This window comes from Peromyscus maniculatus, chromosome 5 (genome assembly GCF_049852395.1).
Source record: "Peromyscus maniculatus bairdii isolate BWxNUB_F1_BW_parent chromosome 5, HU_Pman_BW_mat_3.1, whole genome shotgun sequence".
NCBI classification, from domain to species: domain Eukaryota; kingdom Metazoa; phylum Chordata; class Mammalia; order Rodentia; family Cricetidae; genus Peromyscus; species Peromyscus maniculatus.
Window position 1 is genome coordinate 14,387,159 of NC_134856.1, and position 23,553 is coordinate 14,410,711.

The 23,553-nt window shown below is 46.2% G+C and overlaps 1 protein-coding gene across 3 annotated transcripts in view; it reads right to left on the reverse strand.

The window, feature by feature from the left end:
* Chd9 (chromodomain helicase DNA binding protein 9) overlaps positions 1-23,553 on the reverse strand; it is a 233,905-nt gene that overhangs the window by 170,692 nt on the left and 39,660 nt on the right. The window contains exon 1 of one of the 3 annotated variants that reach the window (XM_076571715.1): positions 18,043-18,446. The exons of 1 other annotated variant lie outside the window; for it this stretch is intronic. The gene's annotated coding sequence lies outside the window, so the exon portion shown is untranslated. Of the gene's footprint in view, positions 1-18,042; positions 18,447-23,553 lie in introns of those variants that run through there. One more of the 3 variants, XM_076571718.1, reaches the window with a different exon arrangement.

The window sequence follows — 23,553 nt, forward strand, 5'->3', positions numbered from 1 at the left end:
GACAAAGACACTGACTGCCCAAGAGAGACTTGAAAATTGTCTCACTCATGCCCTACCCACACCTAGAGGCGATGGGTGTTGGCATCGAGATGGTAAAACTCCTCACGCGGTGACTTGTGCAGACAAGAGAGGAAAACACCACTGTAGGCTGCTTTAGGGGTGTCGCTGAGTGGCGGCACCCTTGTCCCACGTGTTTGGCAAGATGAAGCATGTCTATAATTCCAGCACTCAAGAAATAGGAGGGTTGAGATTTCTAGGCCAGCCTGGGCTACAAAATAAGATCCTGTTTCTAAAGGGCAAAAGGGAGGGGGAGGAGAAAGGGAGAGGAGGAGGGAGGAAATGGCTTTCAGTGGAATGAAAGTAGAAGCGTATTCTCCTTTTCCAATTAGTAAGGTCGAATGACAAGCCGGTTGTGGTACCTCTCAGCTCCTGACTTGGGAGGCTGAGGAGGAAGATCATGGGCCTCAGGCTAGCCTTAGCCAAAGAGTGAGTTCAGAGGCCAGGCAGGCCTATGTGTTTCCACAGCAGGACCCTGACTCAAAACAATACACAAACTCGCATACATCAAAAGGCCAGAGGATTACAATAAAACGCAAAGGCTAAGGATGAGAAGAGAATGATCTGAACTGCCCTGCAAGCTGCCGCTGACTAACGGATCAGCAAATTTTCTCACCTGTGGAGTGAGATGAACACCTCAGCTGCCTGCCTTCAGGTCGTTCCTTCTAAACGGGCTCATAAGCATTCTCTGTAAGTCCTAGAGTGTGCAAGTGAAAATTACTAGTCTTCTGTCTTGGAGGCAAATTTAAAGGAAAACAATCAGTGCTGACTGTTAGGTGAGAAAGAAAATTGGGCTGGAACTCAGGTTTGTTAGACAGGTGCTAAGGCCTGCTTCAGGTTCATCGAGTCATCTGAAAACACCGTCCACTCATGGTGGAAGAAGCTAGACTATAGTGGAGATCCAAACCTCAGCCAGCAGGGCAAAGGAAATCCCTTAAATTTACAGACTTGTGGGGGATGGTGTCTCAGATAGGAGTGATGGCTCGCATCTTCATCCTAGTACTCGGGAGACAGGCAAATGGAGATCTGTAAGTTGAAGGCCAGACTGGTCTACATAGAGAGTTCCAGACCAGCCAGGGCTACATAGTGAGACCTTGTCTCTGTGTTTAGCATATTAGTTAAAATACTAGGTGGAGCCTGGGGATGGTGGCACACTCCTTTAGTACCAGCACTTAGAAGGCAGAGGCAGGCATATCTCTTTTGAGTTCGAGGCCAGCCTGGTCTACCGAGTGAGTTCCAGGAAGCAAGGGCTACAGAGAGAAACCTTGTCTCAAAAAAAAAAAAAAAAGAAAAAGAAAAAAAAAAAAAAGATACTAGATGGAATAGAAGGCCATAATTTAGGAAGCTAATTGTATTGCCCCACCCTACTTGCGGCTACATGCTAGGAGATTAGCAGCTAAGGAAGGATACGCGATAGGATCCCTTGTGCCCAGCAAAGTGCTACGTTTAAAAAAAAAGAGTCTTGCAATCAATAATTTTGTGACTTTATGACATCTTTTCCACATATACTCACCACTAGGGACCCTGAAACCCTTAAACTACGTGTGGAAAAACAGGTTCCTTTGCATCATGGGAAACGCAGCAGGAATAATGGATTCCACCCCAGATCTAAAGTTCTTTCATTTCCACCGAAGAAATCCAGGTCATTGGAGGGGGCAATTTAAATGCACAGATCCTCTGATCGGTCAAGATTAAGGCAGTGAACAAAAACAGTTGTGTGTTAGCACCTTCTATTCAAGGCATTTTTAGTAGCTAAGAAGCTATAGAAAGCTAAAGTTGAAAGCAGTTTGCTAGAGAATCTGAAGATAGCTTCAAACAAGAGTCTTCCTGCCACCCGACATCTCAAAGTTACCAGCAACCTTAGAGGGAGCCTAGGGAAAACATGCTGGACAGGTATGCATTACAGTCTTGGTGGTCCAGGCAAGCCTGGGCCTCATCTAGCCTTAGTTTCTCTATTATCACAACAAAGACAAAAATATATCTTTTTTACACAGTTAATATTCTGAACCTTATACATAGTCACCATAAATTATTATCAACAATTTATAGCTCTGTGTGTGTGTGTTTAGTCTAGATGAGCGTTGGACTGCTGATGCTCTGTTGTGGGCCTCTACAAGTACAGGGATTGCAGGGATTATAGTCTGCAGACCACTACACCCAGCTGTCCACATAACATTTTTTTTTAAATTATCTATGTAGTGGTGGATGACCTTGAACTTTTTTTTTATAATTTATTTTATTTTATGCACATTGGTGTGAAGGTGTCAGATCTGCTGGAACTGGAGTTACAGACAGTTGTGAGCTGCCATGTGGGTGCTGGGAATTGAACCCGGGTCCTTTGGAAGAGCAGCCAGTGCTCCTAACCCCTGACCCTTCTCTCCAGCCCCCAGATAACATTTTCGAGTGATTAGTAGTATTGTTTAAGTTGAGCAGAGTGACTGAAGGTTGGAGATCTCTGAGAAATGTTGATCTGTTTTATCAAAGCACATGTTTCTACAAGGCTCTGTTGCCAGTGGATCTATTTCTCTTTTATTGATGGTGGTTCCTTATGTTTTTATTTGTTTTGACAGGATTTTCCTATTTCCCAAGCTGGCCTCAAACTCCTGAATCTAAGTCCAATCTCAGCCTCTCAAGTAACAGGGACTACAAACAGACACATTACCATACAGACACACCACCATACAGACACATCACCATACAGATGATATACCACCATACAGATACACCACCATAAAGATAATACACTACCATGTAAGGCCAGAAAAGCTTTTCAGTAGCAAATATGATTATGCTGTTTCTAAGAAGCATAATACTAGAAATAAGAACATATCTGTTGATGGTGATTTTGTGTTCCCCAATATATTATGAACACTAATAAATGTATCTGGGCTTAGAGAACAGAACAGCCACTCGATATAGAGGCCAGAAAATGGTGGCACACGCACCTTTAATCCTAGCATTCTGAAGGCAGAGATCCGTCTGAATCTCTGTGAGTTCAAAGTCACACTGGAAACAGCCAGGCATGGTGACTCACGCCTTTAATCCCAGGAAGTGACAGCAGGAAGCAGAAAGGTATATAAGGCATGAGGACCAGGAACTAGAGCCTGATTAAGCTCTTAGGCTTTTAGCAGCAGTTCAGCTGAGATCCATTTGGATGAGGACACAAGCTTTCAGTATGAGGAAATGAGATCAGATGAGGAATTGGTGAGGTGAGGCTAGATGTGGCTTGCTCTGTTTCTCTGATCTTTCAGCATTCACCCCAATACCTGGCTCCTGGGTTGTTTTTATTAACAAGACCTTCTAACAATTCATGTTATATCTGTTTGTCAATTAAAAAGCAAAATAAATGAATGAATAAATAAATAAATAAATCTGGATGTGGTGGTGCATACCTTTAATCCCAGCACTGGAGAGACAGAGGCAGGTGGATCTCTGTGAGTTCAAAGCCAACCTGATCTACATAGGAAGTTCTAGGACAGCCAGAGCTACTTACTGAGACCACCTCAAAAAAAAAAAAAAAAAAAAAAAAAAAAATATATATATATATATATATATATATATATAATCTATTGAACTAAATTTAAGAATCTTCTTATAATTCTGTGTGTGTGTGCATGCATATATGTTTATGTTTGTGCATTGGTATATGAGCGTGTGTGTGAGGTGTGTATATATAGTGCATGTATATGTGCGCTTGCACACATGCATGTGTGGGTGAACAAACTGACTTGGTCCTTGCTCCACCACTGAGCTGCACCCCCTATAGCATTTGAGAGTGACTTGTTTATTTGTGCCTGGGGATAGACCTAGTGACACCTGGAAGCAGACAGCAGCATTAGACAAATGGAGAAAAGCTAATAACACCTTACAGCAGAGCTGAGCCTCTAATCCAGATTTTCAAACTTTAGAAAAACAGGGAAACTCTTCAGAAAGATTTTATTTTTAAACTTTTGGCAGAATTCCAAGATACAAAATTGAAAAAGCAAACCGTGAAGAGAAAATAGAAGAAAGGCTGAGCTGAGGTTCTGAAAAGCCTTCGGGGTACCCCACCATTCCCCAGCTTGCGGGGGCATCCCTGAAGACTTGCTGGGCTTAGGTTGACATATACTGAAAACCCTCGACTCCAGCCCACTCTGCAGAAGAGGAAATTAGAGCTCTCACTGGAGGGGCTTACCCTCAGTGGCACATCTTTCCCACTCTACTAGGATGACTCAGATGTTGCTACTTTCTCCAAAATAACCTGGGATCTGAGCAGATGGGACAGAACCCTGGCAACGGGTCAACTCCCTAATACATTCACATTCCCCAGCTATCAGTTTGATCAAATTTCTGTCTTTTGCCTGCCTGCCTTTTCTTCCTTGCTTTGTGAGTTATGGTTTCCCTTTGTAGCCCAGGCTGCCCTTAAGCCTAAGACTCTCTTGCATTGGCCTCCCAGGAGCTACAATTAGAAGCATATGCTGCCATGCCTGGCACTTGCCCACTTTTTTTTTTTTTTTTTTTTTAAATAATGGTCCTGGTTATGCAAAACTTATTTGTTTATGTCAAAGATCATAAACTCATCTGCACACCTCAATTGCCAACATTTAAAAATCAGAATGTTTTATCTAAAAGCTCAGACTTGAAGCTTTTTAGAAATCTAGTGACCTTGAGCTCTTCTGCCGTGCTCAGTACCATCCTCAGACTGAGCAGAAGTACACACTCCACAACTGGCACCTGTCTCTACTGCGTTACACTCGCTTGTGCCCATTCTGGTCTGTTCCCTGTGAACATTTATGTTTGTTGCTATGGTCTAAACCTTACAGTCACAGCTTTTGGAAGAAGTGAATTTTTAGCAACAAAGATAAATCAAGGGTACAGAGGGAACCATCCAATCTCCAAGATGGAGTAAATGCTGCCAGAAATAATGCTGTTTTCCTGTACAGTTGACACAGGCCTGTGATTCTAACACATGGAAAACTGAGGCAGAAGGATTACAGCAAGTTTAAAGCCAAGCCAGGCATAGTGGCACATGACTTAATCCCAGTACTCAGGAGGCAGAAGCAGGAGGATCTCTGTGAGTTTCAGGCCAGCCTGGTCTACAGAGTGAGTTCCAGGAAAGCCAGAGCTACATAGTCAGACTCTGTCTTGAACCACCACCACCCAAAAACAAAACAAAACAAAACAAATCAAAACAAAACAACCAACCAAATAAGCAAGTTCAAGACCAGTCTGAGCTACATAGTGAGTTCCAGGCCAACATGCATATTTATTTTTATTTATCTGGGAGTTTTGCCTGGGTGGATGTCTGTGCACCATGTGCATGCAGGGCCAGTGGAGGCCAGAAGTAATTGTTGGATCCCTTGGAACCAGGATCACAGAAGGCTAGCCACCAAGGGGGGGCTGGGAATTGAACCCAGGCCCCCTGGAAGGCAGTCAGTGCTTCTGCTTTTAACCACTAAGCCAGCTCTTAAAAACAAATCAAACAATTATAAAAAGCCAAATAAACAAACAAAAAAAAAAAAAAAAAAGGAAGGAAAGAAGAAGAGGAAGAACTCTCAGGCTTCCCACCTTGTTTGCTTTTCTGAGACTGTTGATTCTGTTTTCTGTGTATGTCCTCATTGATAGGCAACAGCACAACTCCTCCTCCTCCTCCTCCTCCTCCCTCCTCCCCCCTCCTACTCTTCCTCCTCTCCCCTTCTCTTCCTCCTCCTCCTCCCTTTCCTCATCCTCCTCTTCCCCTCTCCTCCCTCCTTTTCTTCTCCTCCCCCTTCTCTTCCTCCTCCCCCTTCTCTTCCTCCTCCCCCTCCTCCTCCCAGGTACATCATTAAACCATACAACAGAGCTGGAGCGTGGCTCAGGGCTGCCGCCTTACCCAGCCTGCCCAAGCTGCAGTGTTTGATCTCCAGTGAAACCCGTCGCCCCAGCAGCCCATCTCCTGCAGGCAGCACACCATTCTCTGTGCTGCGGTGAGAACAGGCTCCATTCCGGGATTGTCCTTTTATTGTCCTCTCCTTCCTCTGCTCCAGGGCATAAAATTTTCTATTTGTTCACTGCCATCTTCCCAGTGCTGTGACAGTACCCAGACTCACAGTGCGTACTCCATAAATGTTTGTTAAACAAATGAACTTGTCCTACCCAAGCCCACATAACAAAGTGACCATTATTTCAAATGTTTGGGTAGTTTCTGATTGGTGGTGATGAGTACACGTGTGTTACATTTTATTTATTTATTTTGGGGGGTGTGCAGGTGTGCATATACTCTTATTATGTATGGTGGGAGTGGTGGTCAGAGGATCATTTGCAGGAATTGGTTCTTCTCTTTCCATCACATAGGTTCCTCGGATGGAACTCAGGTTGTCAGGCTTGGTGGCAAGCACCTTCACCCCCTGAGCCATTTCATGGCCCTACCCAGACCTCTTCCTACTTCTTTGTTTGTGTGATTCGAGACAGGGTTTCTCTGTGTAACAGCTCTGACTATCCTGGAACTTGCTCTGTAGACCAGGCTGGCCTCAAACTCATAGAGATCCACCTGCTTCTGCCTCCCAGGTACTGGGATTAAAGGCCTGCACCACCACACGGCCTGGCCTCTTCCTACAGAATCTCAGTAAATTGCCCAGGCTGGCCAAATCATGCTCTATCCCACTCAGGCTTCCAGCTCTTGCCTCAGCCTTCCAAACAGCTTGGATCACAGGCCTGTATCCCTAGGTCCAGCCCTGCACACAGCTCCTTTCATATCTTTAAGAATCAGAACCAAAGGAGCAGAGAGTTTGTAACCCATACCAGGCTCCAGCTGAGGACTTCTTGGCTTGGCCTTTCTCCTCCACCACAACTGTGGCTAGCTTCTTCAAAATAACCTACTGGCTAAATATACAATACAGAAGCAGAACAGAGAAGCAATTTGGCAGGGATCAGCGCCCTGAAAATGGGCCTCTTCTTCCTTCTCTTTAAGAGTCTAGAAGAGATGTAAGCTAGTCTAGGACGCTGAATGTGATGGTTTCCTTCCTTCCTTCCCAAAATACAGTACTAAAGCTCTAGCTTGGAGGTAGGGGTGGGGGGAAGGGTGGCACACACAACTACCCCACATGTACACTGAGGCTCATATCCTCATCAGGGACATCTTTCCCCAGACTGTGGTCCTTCCTTCCTTTCCTCTGAGCAAACATGGATGTGGGGTGGCTGTATAGTGAGATCCTGTCTCAGAACTGAGACCACACTCACAGAAGCTACAGAGGATGTTCCTAACTACTTTATAACACTGCCTCCAGCCATCCCTTGGGAACCAGCTGTTTACTGTGGTATTTTGTTGGTGTTTATGCCTTTTTACTATGCTTGAGCTCTGTCAGAGTCACACTTGGAGAACTCTGCTTCATTTCCCAAACACAAATCTCATAAAGCCAGAACCTCCAGTTCTAGTGTCCTGACCCAGCATAGCATGAAGGTCAGATGCAGGCGACTGACGACTCCTCAGGCCAGTGTGGATGAATGTGTCACATGCCGACAGTAAGGAGCAGGGAGAGCACTTCCCCCCAATGAAAGCACCCTATTCAAACAGCCCTGATCACCGCTGAGACCACAGACAGACACTGCCGGCTGAAACTTAAAACCCAGGACCTAAGACATCAAAAGACGTTAGAACACAAGAGATGACCTTGCTTTGAAATACTTGCACGTAGGAAATTTTCTGCATAGTTTGTTGTTGCTGGGGTTCAAACTCAGGCCTAGTGCAGGCTCAACAGGCCCTCTTTCACTGAACTAACCAAGGCGCCTTCTGCTAGAGGTTGAGGAAAGCCCTCCAGTCCCTTGGGACACCGCTGCTAGCAGACCCTCAAAGCTAGTCTTTTTTATAAGTTGCAAACTAAACCAGTTGTGGTAGACCGTGCCTAGAATCCTAGCACCTGAGAGGCTGAAGCCAGCTTGGGATACATAGTAAGTTCTAGGCCACTCTGGACTATGAGGTCGAAAAGCACATACACACAAAGTAGCAAGGCATGGTGCTGCACACCTTTAGTCCTAACACTCACGGGGCAGAGGCAGACAGATCTCTATGAGTCCAAGGCCAGTCTGGTAGAGTTCCGGGACAGCCAGGACTACATAGAGAGACTCTATCTCAAATAAAATTAAATAAAACAAAGCAAAACACAACCAAAAAAGTTGCAAGCTACCCTATAGAATCACATTCACACAAGGCTTCATTACAGTGTAAGTATCAGCTAAGGCTGAGAAATATGTTCAATACTACGTTAGGGGGCTGTTTAACCTAACTATGGAATATTCAAACAACAGAATACAACCAAGTCATTAAATAAAGCAAGAACACTCTACAAAATGAACCAGAATGGGTTTCAAATAAGAAAAGCAAGTTGCAGGTTAACAGAGAAAGGGATAAGGCACAGATTAAGAATACACAGTTTCCGGCTCTAGGGGAATGGCTCAGAGGAAAGAATGATTGCTGTGCAAGCCTGAAGACCTGAGTTGGAGTCCTCAGCTCCCACATAAAAGAGCGGGGTATGAGCATGCACATCTGTAACCCCAGTGCTGAGACATGGAGGCTGCTGCATCCTGTGAGCTCACTGAACAGTCAGCAGCCTAGCCAAAAAAAGAACTTGGTTCAGTGAGAGACACTGCCTCAAGGGAATAGAGTGATAGAGCAGGACACACCTGGTGTCCTACTTTGTCTTCCATAAGAGTGTATAACCCTACACACTCATGCACCACACACTCACGTACCACACACACTCACACACCACACACACTCATGCACTACACACTCACACACCACACACACTCACACACCACACACACTCATGCACTACACACACTCACGTACCACACACACTCACACACCACACACACTCATGCACTACACACACTCATGGACCACACACATGCACACACCACACACACTCACACACCACACACATGCACACACCACACACACTCACGCACCACACACATGCACACACCACACACACTCACACACCACACACATTCACACACCACACACATGCACACACCACACACACTCAGGCACTACACACATGCACACACCACACACACTCACACACCACACACACTCACGGACCACACACACTCATGCACCACACACACTCACACACCACACACACTCACGCACCACACACATTCACACACCACACACACTCACACACCACACACACTCACGGACCACACACATTCACACACCACACACACTCACACACCACACACACTCATGCACCACACACACTCATGGACCACACACACGCACACACCACACACACTCATGCACTACACACACTCACGGACCACACACACTCACACACCACACACATTCACACACCACACACTCAGGCACCACACACACTCATGGACCACACACATGCACACACCATACACATTCACACACCACACACACTCACGGACCACACACACTCACACACCACACACACTCACGGACCACACACATTCACACACCACACACTCATGCACCACACACACCAAAAACTTAAGTTTGTAGCTTCTTTTTTCTTTCTTCTGTTTCTTGTTTTTCACACAGGAACTCAGTATGTAGCCTTAGTTGTCCTAGAACTAGCTATGTAGATCAGGATTCATAGAGATCTGCTTGCCTCAGCCTCCGAGTGCTGGGATTAAAGGCATGCACCATGACACCTAGCTGTATTTTCTTTTTTTTTTTTTTTTTTTTTTTTTGGTTTTCCGAGACAGGGTTTCTCTGCGTAGCTTTGCGCCTTTCCTGGAGCTCACTTGGTAGCCCAGGCTGGCCTTGAACTCACAGAGATCCGCCTGCCTCTGCCTCCCGAGTGCTGGGATTAAAGGCGTGCGCCACCACCGCCCGGCCCTGTATTTTCTTTTTTAATATTTATTTTAATTTGGGCTGGAGAGATGGCTCAGAGGTTAAGAGCACTGACTGCTCTTCCAGAGGTCCTGAGTTCAATTCCCAGCAACCACATGGTGGCTCACAACCATCTGTAATGAGATCTGGCGCCCTCTTCTGTATTTTAATTTGAAGCATATGTGTGTGTGTACCTGGGTGTACTTATGGGTTCATGTGTGCAGGAATCCATAGAAGTGAGGAGAAAGGTCAGATCCCCTAGAACTGGAGATACAGATCATTGTGAGCTGCCATGTGGATGCTGGCAACTGAACCCAGGTCCTCTGAAAGAGCAGCAGGTGCTCTTAACCACTGAGCCATCTATCTAGACCCCATAATTTGCTTATACGTCACACACACACACACACACACACACACACACACACACACACACACGTAACTAAAGAAGAAGAAGCCACAAATGTGAAACAGGGGCATAGGAAGGGTTGGACAGATGAGGAAGGTGAATGGTGTTTTATTTGAATTTTTAAAAATGTAAAACAAAATAAAACAAAACAAATGATTGGCTGCTTGTAGAAAGAACCACTAGATGATTGGGGTGGGCTGAGGGGATGCCTCCCAGTCATCCCTTTGAATTTTAAAGCAAGAAAATATAATTCCTATTCAAAATAAAGAAAAATTAACTGTATTGCTGTTTATTTATTTATTTATGTGTTTTTTGAGAAAGGGTCTCTCTACATAGCCCTGGCTCTCCTGGAACTCACTATGTAGACCAGGCTAGCTTTGAACTCATAGAGATCTACAGAGGATTAAAGTGCTGGGCCACCACACCTGGCTTGAAAAATCAACTCTTTAAAGAGAAAACGACATTAAATAACTCAGGCACAGTGGTGCCCACACCGATAGCCCCTTCACTCAAGAAGGTGAGACAAGACCATCCTGGGCTACACATCCCTAGGGCCCGTCTCAAAATTCCAAGGGCTGGACCAGCAATTTGACCGAGCAGACACATGCTTGCCATGCAAGCCTTACAGACTTGAGTTCAGTCCCTGGAACCCAAGGGGAAACAAACAAAAACCAAAAGTGATTCGCTGGCACACTTGAGTAATCCCAGCACTCTTACATCCAGATGGGAGGATGAGGTGCCTAGAATTGGTGAGCCAGTGAGGCTGGAGAACGTGATTGGAAAGAAAGGAGAGAACAAGCTACAAGGAAAAAAAACAACAACTTCCGAAAGTTGCCCTCTGACCTCCCCAGGTGTGTGCGTGTGTGTGTGTGTGTGTGTGTGTGTGTGTGTGTGTGTGTGTGTGTGTGTGTGTATGTGTGTGTGTGTGTGTGTGTGAGAGAGAGAGAGAGAGAGAGAGAGAGAGAGAGAGAAAAGAAAAAAACAAAACAACAACAACACAGCTGGGGACACGTAGCTCAGCAGTGGGGAGCTTGTCTGACATGCACAAGGCCCTGAGTTCCTCTCCCAGTACTAAAAACAAAACAAAAAGATGAAGTTCTTCTTAATTCAGGAGATGAGGAGAATTTCCTAGAGGTTTAGCCGGGCTCACTCCCATCATCCCAGCCCTCAGGAGGCAGAGGCAAGAGGAACACAGATTCCAGGTCAACAAGACCATCTCATAAACAGAACAAGTCAATAAGAAGGAACTTTCAAGGCGCCTTTCCTCTCCTGGCGGTCTGGAGCTCTGGCATACGGAAGGGCACGGCCGATTCAGAGGTGTGCTTACTTCGGTCCGAGAGCCATTGGCAGGCACCACAGCTTTCTTAGCTACCATCATGAAACAGGCTTGTCATGCTGGCAGCGCAAGGTCTGATTTTACCATCAGGGAGGAGGCGCTCAAGGAAAAAAAACACCTTTGTTTTGTTTTTGTTGTTTTTGGTTTCTGTATGGACGAGTGTGAAGGCCACGGGTCAATATCCTGTGTTCTCTCCGATTGCCTTCCACTGTATATTCTGAAATATGGCCTCTCCCTGAACCTGGAGCCTGCTAACTCAGCTGGACTGGCAGACCAGCCAGCTCCACCAACCCTCCTAACTCTGCTTACCCAGCTCTGGGACTGCAGGCATGTGATACTACACCAGGCTTTTACATCGCGCTGGTGTTACAAGCTGAGGTCAAGAACTTGGCCAACTGAACCATCTCCCCAGCTCCCTTTATTTATTTGGTTGGTTGGTTGTTCGTTCATTTTGGTTTTTAGAGACAGGGTTTCTCTGTGTAGCCCTGGACATCTTGGACCTCACTCTGTAGACCAGGCTGGCCTCTAACTCACAGAGATCTGCCTGCCTCTGCTTCCCGAGTGCTGGGTTAAAGACATGCGACGCCACCACCCGGCTTATTGTTATTTTTGGAAGACAAGGGCTCATCACATAGGTGAGCATGGGCTTCATTCAGACTTACAATAATCTTCCCATGTTAGCCTCCTGGTGCTATGATTACAACCATGAGCCACTATACCCTGTGCAAAAATATCTTTTGATAACCATTTGTGATCAGAAGTGCACATACCGTCGTTAGGATCAAACAGATGAGAACTCTCTAGTCCTGTCTCCTCATCTGCTGGGTAACTGAGCAGGTGCTCTAGCCTCTCTGAGCCTCGGCTGTCTGACTAGAAAACAATGACGTTAACGCTAGCTACAAGATGCTTTTAGAATGAAGTAAGGACAGCCACACAAAGTGCTGTGCACCGAGCGAACTCACAAGCAGGCATTCCCCTTCCCTGAGCCTTGAGTCATCTTGCTTTCCACGAGGGACACTTCACTGATGAGCTCACTCACCACACTCCCTGTCCTGTCTGCTCTTCTTCGCCTTCTTTCCATGCTGGGTTGCTCACGCTGGCCAGGCTTTCCCCAAGGTACATCCTTATCCCGTAGGGCACTGGAGCTACTCCCCCTGCAGCCCAGGCTGGCATCAGGCTTGCGAGCCTCCAGCCTTGGTTTCCAAATCCTAGCACTGCAGGCGTGTACCACTGCCCAGTTTTCAATGCAACTGCTTTACTGTGTGGTCACGCACACAGGTAATCTCAACTCTCAGGAAGCTGAGACCATCAAAGGGACATGACCAAGGTAGGCTTATGCAGTGAGGTGGGGTTTCAAACAAGAGAAACTGTCTTAAGCCAGGTGTGATGGCACTCACATTTAATCTTAGCACCGGGGAGGCAAAGGCAAGCGGATCTCTGTGAGTTTGAGGCCAACCTGGTCTACAGAGCAAGTTCTAGGGCAGCCAGGGCTACAGAAAAACCCTGTCTTCAAACATCAAAATAAAAAATAAAAATAATAATAATTAAAAATAAATAAAATAAAAAGAAAAGGCCAAGTGTGGTGGGTAACACAGGCCTTTAATCCCCAAACTCAGGAGTCAGAGGCAGGAGGATCTCTGGGAGTTTCATGGCAGCCTGTTCTAAATATGGAATTCCAGGACAGCCAGGGCAACACAGAGAGATCCTTTCTAAAGATGAAACAAAAATGTAATAATAGTGTAAACTACAGCAATTGTTATCATCTGAGATGGGGGAGTCAAAATGAGAACCCCCTGGTAAACAGAGTGGATTTGGTCCCTTCCTTCATCCAACTTAAGAAACAGGCCTAAAATCATATACCATTTATCCTAAATGCAGACAAACTAAGTCCTAAGTAAATTAAATGAAGGACTAGGAAGGCAGCTACTTGGCGTGCTGTATTTACATCATGTGGGAGGCTGGACAAAACGGATGTAAAAGGCAACGCGAAAGGCCAAAACTATACCAAGTATCAATGAAGACCAGTCAGGGTGAGTGACAGCTTCAGATTAGAGACCAGAGCTTCCCCATAATTCTGTAACCAGCATCAGCCAGATCTAGACCTTCTGAAAACTTCAGAGCCCTGTAGTATCAGAGTACATGCTAAAAGTACACTGACATTAGCCCAGTAATTCCTTATATTCTCTCTCGAACCCCACCATCTCCAAGTTTTCATTCTTTATGATGTCCTTGCCTGGCCTACACATGGATCGCTCAGCAAATGTCACATCTGGAAGGCAGGATGGAGTTAATAAGAGAATGTCATGTCTCCTAAGCCACTAGCATGTGCATTACTGCTTATAAAAGGCCAGGGTGTCTTGGTGAGGTGTGAAGTATAGACTATCCTGGGGATTGGCTTTAGAATAGATTCTTTAGAATATAAAGAATTGTGTAACAAGCAGGGCTCAGAGCTGAGTGGAGTGTCCCATACCTATAATCCCAGGACCTGGAAGGCTGAGGCAACTGGGTTTCATGGTGAGTACCAGCAGCCAGGATTATATGGGCAAGATTCTATATCCAAGAACATACAAATTTAGGGTGGTTCAGTAATAGAACAGTTACTTACCTACATTCCCCTGAAATTTCTCATTTAATTTTAAAATTACATTTATCGGCTATTTATTTTGTGTATGTGGTGGGGGTAGGGGCCAGAGGACTACTTCGGGGAGTCAATTGTCTCCTCCCACCACCTGGGTCCCAGGAATCAAACTCAGGTCATCAGCGTTGGCAGCAAGCCACGATACCCACTGTGCTGGCTCGTTTTCATGTCAACTTGACACGGGCTACCGTCATTCAAGAAGAAGGAATGTCCCTGACAGATTGGCCTGTGGACAAGCCTATGGGGCATTTTCTTAATTGATGTGGGAGGGCCCGTTCCCAGGGTCTGGATGCTATAAAAAAGCAGCTGCAAACCACTCAGCAACACTTTTCCAGGGCCTCTGCTTCAGCTCCTGCCTCGAGGTTCCTGCCTTGGGCTCCTGTCCTGACTGCCTTCTGTGACGGACTGTGATGTGGAAGTATGAGATGAAATAAACCCTTTCATCTCCAAACTGCTTTTGGTATCAGAGCAATGGAATCCTGACCCTTTAAGACACTCAGTGAGCCATCTCACCAGCCCAGTAATTTTTTTTAAATAAAAAAAGTCTTCGACTTTAGAAAGAAGGCATGTAACTGAAGGGCCCTGAACTTCAGGTATAGTGTCCTGATAAATCTATAGTTGTTGTGGTTGTTTGAATGTAATTGGCCTCCATAATCTCACAGGGAGTGGCACTATTATGGCATGGCTTTGTTGGGGTGGGTATGGCCTTGTTAGAAGACATGTGTCACTGTGGGGATGGGCTTTGAGGTTTGCTATGCTCAGGATACCACCCAATGTCTCAGTCGACTTCCTGTTGCCTGCAAGATGTAGGACTCTGAGCTACATCTCCAGCACCATGTCTGCCTGCACACAGCCATGCTCCCCACCATGATGATAATGGACTGAACCTTCTGGACTGTAAGCCAGCCACCTCAATTAAATGTCTTCCTTTTTAAGAGTTGCTACAGTCAAGGTGTGTCTCTTCCCAGCAACAGAAACCCTAACTAAGACAGCTGTCTAATTTCTTTCCTTCATTATCCTTTCAATCCAGATAACCAGTTCCTGCCCTACCATCTAGCATCCACTGCATTTGAGGCATTAACTTCCTAAATTCACATCCATACTTAAGACCTGGGGGCTGGAGAGATGCCTTAGTTGTTAAAGAATACTTGTTGCTATTACATAAGACCAGGGTTCAAGTTGTAGGATCTACATGGTGGTTCACAACCATCTGTAACTCCAGTTCCTTGGGATCTGATACCCACTTCTGACCTCCCCAGGCACCAAGCATGCACATGGTGCACATACATATATACATACATACAGGCAAAACATCCACACATTAAAAGAAAAATGAATATATTAACAAAAAGAGTTTGGGCTGGGGATATAGCTTAGTTGGTAGGAGAGCTAGCCTAGCGCGCAGGAAGCCCTGGGGCTGATCCCGAGCATAGCATAAACCAGATATTGTGGTGCACGCCTGTAATCCCAGCAATGAAGAAGTGGAGGTAGGAAGAACAGATGTGCACGGTCATCCTCATTGTGAGTTCAAGCTCAGTCTCAGTGACATGAAACCTTGTCTCAAAATAAATGAAAACTGTGCTTGGGCTGAGGGCATGACTTGGGAGAGCTTGCCTAGCATGAGATCCTGGCTTTGAGGGGGAAATAAACAAAAACAAAATAATAAATTGTGCTTTATCTGAAGATTTTTACCTAAACTGTGATTAACATGCAGCATTTTTTATATAAGGTAATAAAACAATGTATGACTAACTTGTGAGGCTATCTGCTTGATATGGTAGATGACCCTATAGTAAGAGGTGACACAGTTTCTCTTGTCCTCTTTTTGAGACTGTTTCATGAAGCCCAGGCTGGCCTCGGATTCTCTATGCAGCTGAGGAATGCTATGAACTTCTGATCACCCCTCTACACACTCTAACTCCCAGGTACTGGGATTACAGGTATAAACCACCAAACCTGGAGCTCAGCTCTTGTTTTTTATTATTCGTTTATCTATTTTTGTTTTTATGTATATGGATGTTTTGCCTACATGTATGTCTCTGTATCATGCATGTGCCTGGAGGCCTGAAGAAGGCCCTTTGGAACTGGAGTCACAGACAGTTGTGAGCCACCATGCGGGTACTGGAAATTGAATCCAGGTCCCCTGGAAGAGCAGCCAGTGCTTACCCTCTGAACCATCTCTCCAGCTCTTCTTCATTTTATTTATTTATTTATTTATTTATTTATTTATTTATTTATTTATTTTTTTGCTTACTTACTTTTTATTTTTGAAACAGGGTCTCACTAAGTTACCCAGGCCAACTTTGAACTTCTGATCACCCTGCCTCAGCCTTCCAATTACCTGGGTTTTCAGGCCTGCACTACCAAGTGTTGGCTCTGGAAGGTATCATTATACATAATGAATAAACCTTACAGGAATTAGCTGATTTAATGTGGACACTGTGACTCTGTGAAGAGGTTCTACTAAAATCCCCACCCTATTGATGAAGGACAGCCAGAAGGACCTAACTCCGCAAGGTCACGGTTCCGCTGGCTGTAAAGGCTGGTTTTAAAGAATGCCTCTGAATTCAGAGCTCTCTCCAATTCAAAAGGGACTGTGATCTTTGGCTGATGGTCACCTTTTTCAGGCACTATGCCCAGGGACAGGGCTTCAAGTTTGACTCTGAACGCTTCTCTCTTAGTCCCTTTTCCCACAGCACCCCCATCACCCTCCCATTCAGAGGACACAAAGACTGCACAGGACTGCACAAAGAACCCATACACAAGATAAGTACAGGCCATTCTGTGGGTAAAGTGGGGATGGGAACTAGTCTCTCTGTGGGGTGGAGGGGTAGTTTTCCTGATGACCGGATGAGTCATCAAGGTTGATCCCATTCTCTGAAACAATCCTCACTTCTCCCCTTCGGGTGGGTGGTAATGCCAGTCACAATGGCATCTGTCCCGCACCACTTTACCTCCTCACAGCAGGGCCTGCCCTTGAGCTGGAAGCACCCAGAGACGGAGGGGAGGGAGGAAGCCCGCATGCGGCTCCCCGTGGCTGGCTGTCAGCTTTCCCAGCTGACTCAGCTCGCCACCACCCTCCTGGGCCACCCGCCCGCCCGCACGCAGCCTCTTAACTTTCCATTTCCAGGCCTCTCGCTGCAGGCTCCCGGGGAAGGAGCGCCCCTCCCGCTGCCCGGGGCGCCTGTCTGCAGCCCGGGCTGCCAGGGCACCATGCCCATTGCCTGGCGGGCTGGTCTCGGGACAATTACAATCTACTGTCACCGAGTTCGGAATATAGGTCAAGGTGCTCTCGGAAGGGCCCAGGGGAGGATCACCTGACCCGGAGGTGTGGTGACTCAGCGGGAAGGATGGGGAAGGAGGGGCGGCTCTGGAATCTCCCTGCCGGCGGGGCCTGCAGGAGAAAGAGGAGGTCAAGTTGCCTGTCTGGCTGATTATCAGCAGAGGAGGAAGACGCTGCCGGAGACCAAAGGAAGGATAAGATGACCTGTGGTGACCTGTCTGAGGTGGCATCCAAATCCTCTTCAGAGCAGCTGTCATCCCACGAGCAGCTAAAACCACCCGCCTCCCACTGTCTCTGCGGCTGTGAACACCTCATTAGCCACCTCCCTGCCAAAGTGAGAAACCAAATTAACATCCTGGATCAATCCAGACTCCATCCACCCAGACCTCCAGAGAAACCAAGGCCACCGGCATATCACACAGAAGCAGCCACCCCTATCAGAGGCAACTCTGATTGTGCCCCCCTCTGTCCGATTTTGAATATGAAAATCACTAACCCATTTTATTGTAGGTGTCCACATGGCAGGAGGCTTCTTTCCGGGGAGAGGCAGCAGCTGCTCGCTCTGTCCCAGACTCACTTCCTCTGGCTCCAGCTGCTGGTTCCTACCCGCCAAGCAGGGAGTTTCCTCATTCTTGGGGTTCTGGCTAGCTGAGCAAGCCACCCTCACCTCCCTCCCCCAGCCGCTCACCACCCTCTTCGGAGAGTGCTGCCTGGACTCCCGGGTTCCATGAGTCACAGCCAGGCTGGAGACAGACAGCAAGCTTCCTTTATTAAATCAGCCTTCTGCCCTGCTCACCACAGAGGGAAGCTATAATTACTTGTTTGGCCCAGCTCTGAGAACTGAGCGAGCCACAGATGATCCTTCCCTGGGAGGGAAGTTCCTGATTTCTGCATCTATCTAGTGCACCGCCTCCCACTTTGGTCATAAGCATAACTGCCAGGGGTTAAGGACCTGTTACACAAATATCAGATGTTTTGCGTATGCAATGGGGTACCTTGGGTCGGGACACCCAAGGCTGATATGGCCAGCTACGCGCAAGCTGCTGGGAGTTTTCTGTTGTTTTGTTTAGAATAAATACAAAGGCATTCTGCTTCTTTACCAGAGGCTATACTTGATGAGGCAGGCTGCTCATTGTTGCTTTATAAGAGATAAAGGAAAAGACAGTGAGACATCGCTCTGGGTGTCCAGGTTATGGAGGTTTTATCTTTTAGGCACAATAAACACAAAATCTCAGACTTCTCAGCTTCTTTACCAATGTAGACAGATGTTTGACATATGAAAAACTAGCTGGCTACAAAATCTTAAAAAAAAAAAAAAAAAAGCACAAAATCTATTCTGACTAAAGTCAGTCTTCATGAACTGCTCTGTTTCCTATTTACTCATTCATTCATTCATTCGTCATTCATTCACTCATTCTTTTTTTTTTTTAAAGATTTATTTATTTATTATGTATACAGAAGAGGGCGCCAGATCTCATTACAGATGGTTGTGAGCCACCATGTGGTTGCTAGGAATTGAACTCAGGACCTCTGGGAGAGCAGTCGGTGCTCTTAACCTCTGAGCCATCTCTCCAGCCCCTCATTCACTCATTCTTGCATGTCAGTCATCCCAATAACATTTTTGGGGTGGGCTATGTGCCAGGTATCATGAATACATGAATGCTAAGTCAACAAGGTATAGACAGAGTTATGCAGGTCAGTAAAAGATACAATAGTAAGTGACTTAGATAGTACACTAGAGGTAGAAAGTGTGGTTAATAACAGAAAAATAGTAACAGGGTATGAGATTTTTGTTTTGTTTTGGTTTTTCAAGACAGGGTTTCTCTGTGTAGTTTTGTGTCTGTCCTGAATCTCACTCTTAGACCAGGTTGGCCTTGAACTCACAGAGATCCACCTGGCTCTGCCTCCCGAGTGCGAGTGCTGAGATTAAAGGCGTGTGCCTGGCGAGAATTTTTTTGTTTTATAAAGAAGGAATTTGTGAACACTTCTTGACATTTGAGAACAACCTGTAGATTTGGTCTGTCTCACGGTGAGCGTTCAAGTCTGCCTGATGACCATTGAGAAACCATAACTAATTATGACTAGATGAGTTATATTTGAAATTTTAAAAATCCTTTAAGCTTTGTTTATAAGCAAAATTGTGAGTACATTTAAGTCCTATTTGGTAAGTGAAAAATGTAAAAAGAGCCAAAGGCATTTGGCCCTTTCTATGGTTATGGACAGAAAATATTTTATTAAAGAATTTACTGGTGCTGGAGAGATGGCTCAGCAGTTCAGAGTGATTGCTGCTCTTGCAGAGAACTTGAATTCAATTCCCAGCACCCACCTCTAACTCCATCTACAGGTCCTTTATCGGCGGCGACATGATGCTGTGAAGCTTAGAACTGTCACCTGGCATTGGGGGTAGAGTGAGTTTTACTGAAATGGGGTCAGAAAACCCTTAGCCTAATCATGCTCAGGACACTGCTCTGCTCTGCTCTGCTCTCCTCTCCTCCTCTCTCTCTCTCTCTCCTCTCCTCCTCTCTCTCTCTCTCTCCTCTCCTCTCCTCTCCTCTCCTCTCCTCTCCTCTCCTCTCCTCTCCTCTCCTCTCCTCCTCCTCCTCCTCCTTCTCTCTCTCTCTCTCTCTCTCTCTCTCTCTCTCTCTCTCTCTCTCTCTCTTTCTCTCCTCTGTTTCTTTCTTTTCTCCCTTGCCCCCTTTGGTTTTTCAAGACAAGGTTTCTCTGTGTAGCCCTGGCTGTCCTAGAACTCACTCTGTAGACCAGGCTGGCCTCAAACTCAGAGATCCACCTGTGTCTGCCTCCCCAGTGCTGGGATTAAATGTGAATGCTGACCCTGGCCTTTGCCAGACTTGCCCCCGCCACTTCCCCTGGGCAGGACTTTCACTTCCTCTAAGTGATCCTCTGAGCTAGTGCTAGTCTGTCCTGCCAGGGCACTGCCTGGAGGATGCTGGTGTGGGCAGTGGAGCATCTTCCAGCTGGAGCTGTGAAGATCATGCAGCAGAGGCTGCAGAGCCTGTGGCCCTAGTCATCTTCTCTCTTGCTCTGGTCAGCCCAGGGGGCAGAGTTCTCAGGGAGCCAGCTGCCTGCTCTCATGACACCCCTGGTTCTCTTTATCCTCACAGGAAAAGGTTCTCCAGACCCACACATTTAGCACCAGCCACAGGAAACACACTATCAGTTCTTGCTGACATACATGCTTCACGGGCTGGGCCTCTGATAGGCCGACAAAGGACAATATTTGGGGTCTGCTGGGCTCTGGCTCTCATGGCTCTGGGAGCTGCTTTTGTACTCCTCTGTACCCCAAAACAATCCTCGGTGCCTGTCTTGAGAGTGCTGGAGCCAGGAAGACTGGTGGTCAGCGTCTCGATGTTTCCACTGGCTTAACCGTGTAAACCTCTGCTTTCTATTTATATAACAGCCACAACCATATTGCCCTTTCTTAAGTAAAAAGCATTAATGAGGACCATGTGATACAACAGGAAACAAACAAACAAACAAAATGCTTAGAGCAGAAGCCTTTCGAAGTCCGTATCTGACTCCTTTCCTTTACCCTCAGGACCAAGGACAGTGCCTAGAACATAGTAGGTGACCAATAAATAGGTAAGAATGCTGATGGCAGCACTTGCCAGGCAGAGGCAGGCAGATCTCAGTGAGTTCAAGGCCAGCCTGGGCTACCGAGTGAGTTCCAAGACAGCCAGGACTGTTACACAGAGAAACCCTGTCTCGAAAAACTGAAAATAAATAAAAAGAATGATGATGGTGATGATGATGATGATGCTAACAGTAACTGCATCTTGCCAAGGGCTGTGATTAGACCCTATATGGATAATCCCAATTAAATTTGACAACTCAATGAAGGAGATTCTATAGTTATTAGTCCCATTCTGCAATTCAGAGACGTCAATAATTTTCCCAAGGTCACACAGCCAAGTAAAGAAATTATTACCCAAGTTTTGTGAATTGGCAAATCACAGTTCCAGAACCTAAAAGTAGAACACAGGTGGGCCTGGTGCCCAAGGCAGCCACAAGAAGCACTGGATTGTTATCCTCTTCACACTAAGACAACAGAATTAAAGGGCACATACCTTGGGAAACTAATTTCAATCTGTATGCGGGAAGTAATCTGAATGGCCTCTTTGCTTCCTAAGAATTAGCCAGTAGGCCTTTTTTTTCTTTTTTCTTTTTTTTTTTTTTTCTTCTTGGCTTTTTTCAAATAATGAGATTCATGGTATGGGGGAGGGGGAGTGGAGGTGGGGGGGGATGCCTGGTTGGGTAGGTGTGGGATACACCTGGTAGACACAGACACTGCAGAAGGGAGCTGAGGAGATATACAAGATGAATACTGATAGTCTTGCTGAGAACTGTGCGTATACATACATACATGTATATATGTATATATGTATATATATGGAGGGCTGCATCTGTGTGGAGGTCGGAGGACAGCTTGTGGGAATTGGTTTTCTTCCATTATGTGGGTTCTGGTAATCAAAATCAGGCTTCAGGCCTTGACAGCAAGCACCTTTACCCAATGAGCCACCTTACCAGCCTAATTTTTGTGATAAGAACATGCTCTTTCAGGCTGGAGAGATGGCTCAGGGGTTAAGCATACTGATTGCTCTGGCAGAAAACCTGGGTTCAGTTCCCAGAACCTACACAGCAGCTAATACCTTTCTGTAACTCCAGTTCCAGGGGATCCAACAATTTCTTCTGGCTTCGTTGGGCACCTCATGAACTTGGTGCACAGACATACATGCATGAATACATGGAAAATAAAATTTTGGAAAAGGAAAATATGTTCTCACCAGTACTAAAACAACAATAAAAAGAATGCATTGTATATTAGTTATACCATTGAAATATATATTTAAGCGATTGGAGAAATGACTCAGTGGTTAAAAATGTCCACTGATGCTCCAGATCACCGTTTGCTCCCAGCAACCACACTGTGTGGCTCACAATCACCAGTGTGACTTCAGCTCCAGAAAATCAAACTGGCCTCCACAGGCACCTGCACTCACGCACATACCCATACACAGACACACGAATGCACATAATTGAAAAAAGTAAACATTTTTAAAATGTATAAATAAAGACGCACACATGTCATCCCAGCATCCAAGAGATGAGACAGCAGGAACCTAAGTTCAAGATGAGCTTGTGCTGGAAAACAAGACCCCTTCTGGAATAAAGAATGAATGAATGAAGCCGGGCGGTGGTGGCGCACGCCTTTAATCCCAGCACTCGGGAGGCAGAGCCAGGTGGATCTCTGTGAGTTCGAGGCCAGCCTGGACTACCAAGTGAGTCCCAGGAAAGGCGCAAAGCTACACAGAGAAACCCTGTCTCGAAAAGACCAAAAAAAAAAAAAAAAAAAAAAAAAAGAATGAATGAATGAATGAATGAATGAATGAATGAAAAACTATGTGAAGTGGGGGTGGAGGAAGGTTGAGAAAAGGTCATGGGCTGGACTCTCTTCAGCAACACAGCATCCAAGACTACAGCCTGAGCCCGGCTGCAGCTCTCCGCAGCTTGCCTGGTTTACTGGAGATGAACGGCAGCCCCCCAACCTTCCCAGGGCATGACAGCCAATGAGCCTGATTCGCAGCTGGGGGCAAGTGTTTGCCGTGGCAGTTGGCAGCTCTGCCTGCCTCCCAGCCTTCCTCAGCAGAGAATCATTGTGCAGATTCCTCACATGCCCTATGCATTTTAATGAATGAGCCAGGGGACAGACTCAATTTGAAAGAGGAATCGCTGCTCTCTGAGCTGGGTGAAGGGCTCTCAAGGGATGGTCTAGCAGCTTGGCTATTACAAGAAAAGGAAAGAAGGATGCAATCTCCATTTAGCAAAGTGAGAGAGAAAGAGGTCTGGGAAAAGAAGGTGAAAACGAAATAAGGGAGGGAGGGAAGAAGAGATCAAGTGAGGGAAGGGAGGACCGGAGGGAGGGAGGGTGGAGGGGCAGAAATAACCACCTAGAGCTCAGGAAACCGTCCTGGAACACACTGCCAGCCAG